The sequence below is a fragment of the Nomascus leucogenys genome, chromosome 6, assembly GCF_006542625.1.
Source record: "Nomascus leucogenys isolate Asia chromosome 6, Asia_NLE_v1, whole genome shotgun sequence".
Lineage (NCBI taxonomy): Eukaryota > Metazoa > Chordata > Mammalia > Primates > Hylobatidae > Nomascus > Nomascus leucogenys.
Genome location: NC_044386.1, coordinates 1,990,378 through 1,998,998, shown reverse-complemented (window position 1 = coordinate 1,998,998; position 8,621 = coordinate 1,990,378). Strand labels below are relative to the sequence as shown.

The 8,621-nt window shown below is 47.2% G+C and overlaps 1 long non-coding RNA gene across 1 annotated transcript; it reads left to right on the top strand.

Moving 5' to 3' along the window:
- Positions 1–303: 303 nt before the first annotated feature.
- On the top strand, positions 304–8,326 carry LOC101176273. The gene is made up of 3 exons (XR_178350.2): positions 304–326; positions 1,357–1,532; positions 8,082–8,326. It is a non-coding gene; the product is annotated as an uncharacterized LOC101176273 (long non-coding RNA).
- Positions 8,327–8,621: the final 295 nt, after the last annotated feature.

Sequence of the window (8,621 nt, the reverse complement as noted above, 5' to 3'; positions counted from 1 at the left end):
TCTTCTTAGATAATTATCTTGTTCACCAGAAGGAGCCAAAAGAATGGCAGAAAAATTATAATAGTAAATGAAGACACATCCAAAAAGGAATACAGAAGACTTGCAAGGATACTGCCAGGAAGTCTAAATAGCAGACCGGCCTGAGACGTGTAAAAGTGTGATTGAGTTAGCACGGGCCTTGGGGGGGTTGTTTGTTTATATTTAGAATAAGCAGAGCAGGAGGGCAGCCAGGCCCAGGTGCTTGATGGAAGCTTTACGAAGTCACTCATGGAGGGACGATGGGAGCTTCCAGCCCCACTGCCTGTGGCTTCCACATTCTTCAGCAGGTGAGAAATTGTGTGTTCTCCTTGCCCAGGAACAGTGCTCTTAGTCGGCGTGCTGAGATCATTTGGGCAGGGATCATTGTAAATTACTCTGTTGTCACTTCCCTTTGTCTCTGATAACACAGCTGCTGGTTGCTCCAAGCCAAGCCTTCACCCCCACTGTAAGTGCCCCCACATTCCATAAACAGCAGGATAAGTCTCCCTGGCACATATCAGTTTATGGAGTGAAAATATTTGTTTGTTGGTTTTGATCATGCCTGGAAACAAATTCTAAGTTCTCCAGGCTGTGGGCAGGCTGCCTTGCTGAACACATTCTGGTCACCATAAAGTGGTGATCACAATAGCTATCTCGGTGTGCGGTCTGCAAAGACAGCCAGGAACTCTCCCACAGCACCTGGCTCTGAAGAGGACGTGGTGTTCCATTCCTCTCTCTTCCTCGTCTAGACTACAAGATGCTTGAGCGTAAAGGTCACGTTTAAAGTCACATTTGTGTCTAGTACCTGGCAGCACGGTGTCTTCAAGGGACAACTGAGGTCCCTGAGCTATGCTTGGTGAGGTTGAGAACACTCACACACACACACACAGACACACAGACACACGAAAACACATTCACACATATGCACAAAAAACATACAGAGAGAAAACACACAGACAGGAAACACACACAGACAGGAAGCACACACAGAGGAAATACACAGAAAACACAGTCACACACACTCACAGAAAACACACATGGAAGGGCAGTGTGTGTCGTAGATGCCAGGATGTTGTATTACCAGCACCGTAGAGGCATAAACCTCCTCTAACTGAAAAGGTCCCATACACATGCAGCTGGAGATGAGCACAATATCGTTCCCTATTTTAAAAAGGATGGCCCTTGTCAGCAGCTCTGGGCCACAATCCAGGGTCAGGTGAAGTGGACAGTCCTCCACACCCCAACTCCAAGCACGGGGATGCTCTGTAAGAGAACACACTCTACTAAACGCAGTGCTACGAGACTCATGCTAAAATCGATGTGTACGTCCTTCTCCAGGTCCCTCATAAGATCGTCACAGACAGCATGGAGAAATGTTGGCCTGCTGAAAATGGAAGTGCAGAGACTCTCTCCTGTGACAGAATAAGGCATGGAGGATTCGCAGAACTGTATCCTCAATGGCCGCATAATGATACCATCTTTTATTCCTTTTAGTAGCCTCATCAATGCCCACAGTGAAGATGTGTCCGTGTCTTTAAGAGAATCCAGCGGAATGGAATCCCACTGTGGTGTGTTTCTGGACTCGAAATTCATCATGGTTACATTTTAATCCTTGGGCAACCAAAGACCATCAGCATCATAGTGATGCAAGTGGCACTTTAGTTACAGTCCCCATTGCTAACAAAAGTACCAAGAAAAAAGTATTAGATCAAGTGAGAGACTTTGTTTCTACAAATAGTAGAGCAGTTTGCAAGCCGGGGAGGCACAGCCATTGGTACAAAACAGGTGCGCTCCATGAGAACCAAGAGAGGGGCTGTCTTTTATGGAAAAGGCTTCCTCCCAGGCTTCCATCCTGGTCCACCGTGTAAATAAGGGATGCAGGCTTCTTTGGTTTGCATTGGTTGATAAAATTGACGTAGACCAAGCAGCCTGGTCCACTATGTAACTAGGGGATGGAGGCTTGTTTTATTTGCATTGCTTCATAAGACTGACGTAGGCCAAGGTCTGTTGTGTAGGTCCAGAAGGAGAAGTGGGACTTCCCATCCGCCATCAATTCAGGCACCGTGAACAGGAACAGGCAACCCTGAGGGTCCCAAGATGACACAAATGTGTATTTTCTGCCAGGAATGCAGAATACACATGTGACCTGCAGTCAGCAGATGGCCAGGTGCCTCCACCTTGAATTTAGGCCAGTCAGCCACTCGGGGCCCATCTTGAGGGACCAGCTCCTTCGGGTTCACTGTGGACCTCAGAAGGGCAGTGTGTGTCGTAGATGCCAGGATGTTGTATTACCATGGGAAAACAGCACCGTAGAGGCATAAACCTCCTCTAACTGAAAAGGTCCCACACGCAAAGACACGGAGCTCCAGTCATGTGAGAGCACATTCAGTTTGGGGAAACCTTTTTTGGTCTCTTCCCATTCTCTCTCCAACGAGACACATTCTGTGCATTCCAAAGAGATGGAAAATCTTGCACGAGCCAGTCCCGTGGTGTGCACTGGTAACTCTCCAAATTTACAGCATGTCAGGCTCATCTTCATAGTTTGTTAAAAATAAATGTCCTAAACTCACCCCCACCCCAAAATTCTGATTCAGTAGCTCTGGAGTGGGGCCCAGGAATCTGCATTGAAGACTGCCTTCCCCGACACCCCCAGGATCTGAATTTGGTGGCCTCTGCACTGCACTGAGAGGGAGGACTGTGGCATTCAGAAGCCTCCTGTTAGGGGCCATGTTAGGGGGTGGGGGGGGGGGGGTGGTGGGGGTGGTTGGGGTTTTTTTTTTTTTTTTTTTTTTTTTTTTTTTTTTTTTTTTTTTTTGCTCCTGTGTTAGGGGCCACGTTTTTGTTTTTAGGACTGGTTCCATGTTGAGGGGTCTCTAGCTCAGGACTGTCTGCCTGAGCCTCCCAAAGTGCTAGGATTATAGGCATGAGCCACTGAGCCCGGCTGGAGGTTCATCTGTCTTTTGAGCCTGCTTTAATAATGTACAAAGAATACATATTTTCTTTAATATTCATAGATTGTTTCTTCCCATTTAAGCTTGAGAAACAGCTTGTTTGGACATGGGTGTGATCAGAAGGATACATACGAGCTGAAATGTATTAGCATGTTTCATTTCCTGAGGACTTCTGCCATTGTAAAATAAATGTCATTTCATTTTAGGCCTTCTTTTAACATTTGGTGAAAGTAAGCTGTCCATGTTTTTTTTTCCAAAATTTTGGCCCTAGTAGTTGTTAGAAAATGTACATCGTACTCTGCAGGCTTCACGAATCAGTGAGAATTCAACTAGTCATTAAAAAGACATATGGAGTTTTAAAACCTCATAGGCTTCTGACAAAATGCATTTCACTCTGAGCACTTAAGAATTTCCAGACTGGGCATGGTGGCTCACGCCTGTAATCCCAGCACTTTGGGAGGCCAAGGTGGGTGGATCACGAGGTCAGGAGATCGAGACCATCCTGGCTAACACGGTGAAACTCCGTCTCTACTAAAAATACAAAAAATTAGCCGGGCGTGGTCGTGGGTGCCTGTCGTCCCAGCTACTCGGGAGGCTGAGGCAGGAGAATGGCGTGAACCCGGGAGGCGGAGCTTGCAGTGAGCCAAGATCGCACCACTGCACTCCAGCCTGAGCGACAGAGCGAGATTCCGTCTCAAAAATAAAAAAGAATTTCCATGGAGTTGATGAAGAATGTGCCAGGCATTCGAATGAATGGGGTGCAGCCTCCTTCCTTGGGTCTGCACAAAGGGGAGGAGCTCTTGTTATCCTGTACACGTGACTCAGCAACGTGTGCAGGTATTCCCAGGCCCGGGTGAGGACAGCAGTGTGAGGACAGCACTCAGAGGACAGGAGAACGCTGGTTTCTGTGCAATCTTAACATTGTTGCAAAAGAACCCGCACAGGGTTTTACAGCCAACCTAATAGGTGCCCCTTATTGAAACAAAGATTGGGATCTGCTGATGGGGACTGCCAGCTCGGGGTGGGGGTGGGGTGGTGACCACCACGGCAGGTCCATTTGGGTTAATTATGCGTGGTCTGCCCCCAAATAGAGTGCTCCCCTGTGGAGTTTGAGATGGTGGGTGGCCACCTCGCCAGCAGACCGAGGAGCTGTTTCCCAGAGGTCCTGGGCAGAGCAGTTGAGTGCTGTGCTCTGCAAGGGGACCTGTCGCTTGCGTGTGTTTACAAGGTGCCATGTGGCCGTATCTGCAACTCAGGTGTGGTCTTGTTCAGTCCCCTGACTCAGTGCTCTAGCCTCAGCTGCCTGAGGGCCTGCACTCCACTCCTGAGTGGACAGAAGGATGTCTGTGCTGCAGGAGGCCCACGCCAATCTGCCTTGCCTCGCCTCACAGGAGAGGTGTGACTTGCTGAACCTGGGTCTCCTGGGAAGAGTCCTCTGTTGGTTTCTTCTCTTCTGTCATGGGGACCTATCCCATTTCTGCAATAACTGCCTGCCTCCCATCACACACTCTTGCGTGCCTTGCCTCTTGCTGTCTGAGAGGAGCTGGAATAGAAACGCCCTTGCTTCCTGTGAGTTTGGAGACAACTTCAGAAGACGAATTGTGTAGGCCCCTGAAGTTGTTCCTGAGAGCCCTGAGGCCGGGTGGGCCTGTGGATTCCCAGGCTGTCTGCACAGCTCAGCACTTGTTTCTGAACTCCAGGCTTCAGCCCTTTCTTTGAATGGCATGGGTGGCCCTAAAAAGATAGAAGGATAGAGCATAATGCCAGAGGAAAGGTTTTCCCAGAACATTGAGGTCCAAAGACCTCAAGGAGAGGCCAAGACCATGCAAGGCCATAGCAAGAAGGCAGCTGTCTGCAAGCCAGAAGGAGAGCCCTCACCAGAACTCAAACCCACCAGTCTCCATCTCAGACTTCCCAGCCTCCAGAACTGTGGGAAAATAAACTTAACGTTGTTTAAGACACTCAACCCGTGGCATTTTATGGCAGTCCCAGCAGATTACTATCTCTGTGTTCTCTTAAGCTCATAAAACATTTTCTGTTCACCAAACGTCAGCTGGAAATTGTTTGGGGGAGAAAGCAGGAGGGGTGTGGGGTGCAGTGCTGGCACAGAGCTCAGCCGAGCTGATGTGCAGCTCTTTTACTTAAATATGACTCTTACTGCAGTTGAAGATCTAATTTGAAAATTTCCCGAAGCTCTTCTGGCAGCTGCTTTTTTGGTTCTTTGCATGTGGTTGGGAGGTGTGATGTGACTGCTTGCTTGCTGCACTTCCTGATGGGTGAAGGAGAAGGAGGCAGAGGAAATGGGTGCACATTCAGGGCATGCACAGACGCTGCATGCTTGAGAACTATTCACACCATAAACTCTGTTTCCTGCTTCAGGCCCAAGTTATGTTTGCCAACGTCAAGGACGAGACACACAACTTGATTTTGCGGAAGACATTTCCTTTATTTAAAATAAGTGGCTATTTCTTGTTAAGGCCTAAGAAGTAAAACGGAAAGTAGCGTGCAGAGATGAAGTAGGTTGGCTGGTGCTATAGGGTTGGCAGTTGTTCCCCGTCCAGCCTGGCTGGTGGGAAAGGTCTGTCCTACCCTGGAGCTAACCCCAAGCTCTGGGCCTCCCTGAACTTCTGGAAAGAATGGTCCTGGGGCTCCCTACTGCATGCGAGTCCCTGGACTGGGGTGGCTGGGCAAAGAAGGGGGGCTGGGAGATGCCAGAGGACTCACATTCTTAGTGCCAGAGAACACTAAGCCAAATAGGGTTAGACAGGAGCTCATGCTCCAGGACATTGAAGAATATTTGTAATAACGTAGAAGATGCTTATGCTACCATGTTAAGTATAAATGCATTTACATGTATATGTAAAATATAGTGTGTGTGTGTGTGTGTGTGTGTGTGTGTGTGTGTGTATGCTTAGGAAGACATTTTAAAAACAAAATAAAATACAAATTAACTTCAGGACTGGCCACTGAGGTGCTGAGCAGCTGGGCTTTTCCTCCTGGCAGACAGTGATCTGAGAGAGACTGAGGTTGGTTTCTAGATCATTCCTGATGCTCTAGAGTTAGTGAATTCCTTCAGTCCTGATGTGAGGCCTCTTTCCTTCATATATGTATAGGGAAGCTATGACGAGGTGCTTTTTCAAAGGCCAGGGAAGGGATCTCTGACCTTTTTAAAGATTTAATTTTTATTCTAACTTTTTAAATTCATGCAGGAAAAGAAATGCACAAATACACAATTCTTTTTTCTTTTTTTCTTTTTCTTTGTCTTTTTTTTTATTTTTTTTTTTGAGACAGAGTCTCACTCTGTCACCCAGGCTGGAGTGCAATGGCGTGATCTCAGCTCACTGCAGCCTCCACCTCCCGGGTTCAAGCAATTTTCCCGCCTCAACCTCCCAAGTAGCTGGGATTTCAGGCTCCCGTCACCGCGCCGGGCTAATTTTTTGATTTTTTGCATTTTTAGTAGAGATGGGGTTTTGCCATGTGCCAAGCTAATCTCGAGCTCCTGACCTCAGATGATCCACCTGCCTCCGCCTCCCAAATTGCAGTTTTCACGGGCATGAGCCACCACGCCTGGCCAAATACACAATTCTTTCCCCAAAGTTCTGGGACAGAAGAGCAGATCTCAAGATGGGGCTTCCACTGAAACCCCGCCTGACTCTCACAGCCTGGTGAGCAGCACCAGGCAGCCTTCAGAGATTGCTGGGCCCTGGTCTCCAGTCCTCTCCTTCTTGCTGCCTCGCTCTCTGTCTCCACCCCTCTGCCTTCTCTGATCATGGAAATAGCCAAGTAGAGCCATGGTTCTGGAAAGAGCTGCTCCGAAGCCTGTTACTCCCTAGGAAGAGCTGGCGGGCGGGCCAGGTAAACACTAACACAGGTACTGTTGGCATCACTGACCATGGGTTTGCAACACAAAGAGACATAAAGACCAGAGACCACTTACTGAGTTTATCAATGGACCAATCCACTGGGCCTACCGTGGACCACCCAAATTTCACCTGTTCACCAAGAGAAGGTGGGTCAACTTGTACCTTACAGAATGGCTGACACAAGCCAAACATTAGAATATAAATGATGAATGAAGTCTTTGACAGTGTCTGTACTAAAAAGAGAAAATGTAAAGGACTTCTCAAACTAAAAATAGAAAACCACCTCTTTGGTCACGTTCCAAGCATGAGCAGAGGCCACAGTTGAACTCGAACAGAGGCCACATTTTCACGTTTTGGGGTTTCTCTGGCCTATAATCTAAGAGAAATGGCAAAGGGGGTAGTTCAAAAAAAGAAGCTCAGAACTTTGATATTTTGCTGCTTGCTGCACAACATTACCTGCTTCAAAAGAAAAAGAACATGCAACATTTCTTTTGTGTTTCTGCCTGTAGTCACCTAAATGAGTCTTCCTCTGAAAGACATTTAACAGTTTTCACCATGTTACATAAACCAGTGATAGGAGCTGCCAGGAATTTGCTTCGGGTTGGTGAACTACCTTCTACCGAGTTAAACATTTTTGGTCATTGTGCATGTCTGCTGTCTCCACTATGTTTTAATCTTCTGAGGTTTCTGTATTATTTTGTTTTCAGTTATTACCTCTTTTTTGAAAAGCTAAAGATACGGAAACTAGTTAAGAAGGCTTTCTGGACATCAGATATCTCTTATCAAGGATGCCAATGACTTCTGTGTCAACGAATTCCAAACACTTGGTCCACATCTCCCTTGACAGCTCATGACTTCTGAAATGCAGGGGAAAGAGGCTTTGCAAAGTCGTCCTGTGGTGCTTTTCCAAACCCCTTGCCAGAGACCAAATGCACTTTGATTTCCATGTGATGTTTTCCCCAAATAACTGATGTGATATGTCAAAAATCAGTTATTAAGAATGAATGTACACAGGCACAGATTCATATAGATACATATCTACAAGTGGGTGTTTATTTTCAAAGCTAGAGTGTAATAGAGAGTTGATGCTGAGATTTCAAGATACAATTCAAGAAATATGGAATGGGTAATAAAACTGTATAAGGCAAACACTGTTAGAACTACAGCAATTCAGAACTTCTTAATGGGAAAACATGTTAATTCTATTTCTTTCTTTTCCTTTTTCTTTTTTTGACATGCCCATGAGAAGATGCGGTGACTTTTGTCAGGACAGCGTTCTCCACGCTGGCTGCGGGTGACGGCCTGAGCCCCGGTATAGTATTCCTGCTGGCCTCAGAAGGCCCTCCCAGGCAAAACCTGGGGCCAGCCTGTCTGCCGTCTGAAATGCCCTCCAGATTATTCCAAATGTGCATGTTAATGACCATCAGATCTGAGAGTTGGTGGAGAAGTTAAGATAAATAGAGAAAATCCTGACCATGTTTGCTTTGGACCACATGAGACTCTCGAATTATTTTTAGGCTTTAAGGATGATGCACGCAGGGCACTCAAGGACGGCTTCAGCAGCGGATGCTAACAGCTCTGAAATTGGAGAAGCCGCGCTGTGCCTGCAAAAAGCACTGAAACTGGACTGAAAAAGACACAGGGAAACCCATGGGAGCTTCTGGAAAGGGTGGCTAGGGGGTGTCCTCTGGGGGGTGAAGCAGTGAATGAACCGCAGAGCTTGACGGTTGGTCAGCAAAGCCCCTGTCCCCACATCTCCCTCTTACCCCCACACACGGAGAGGGGGACG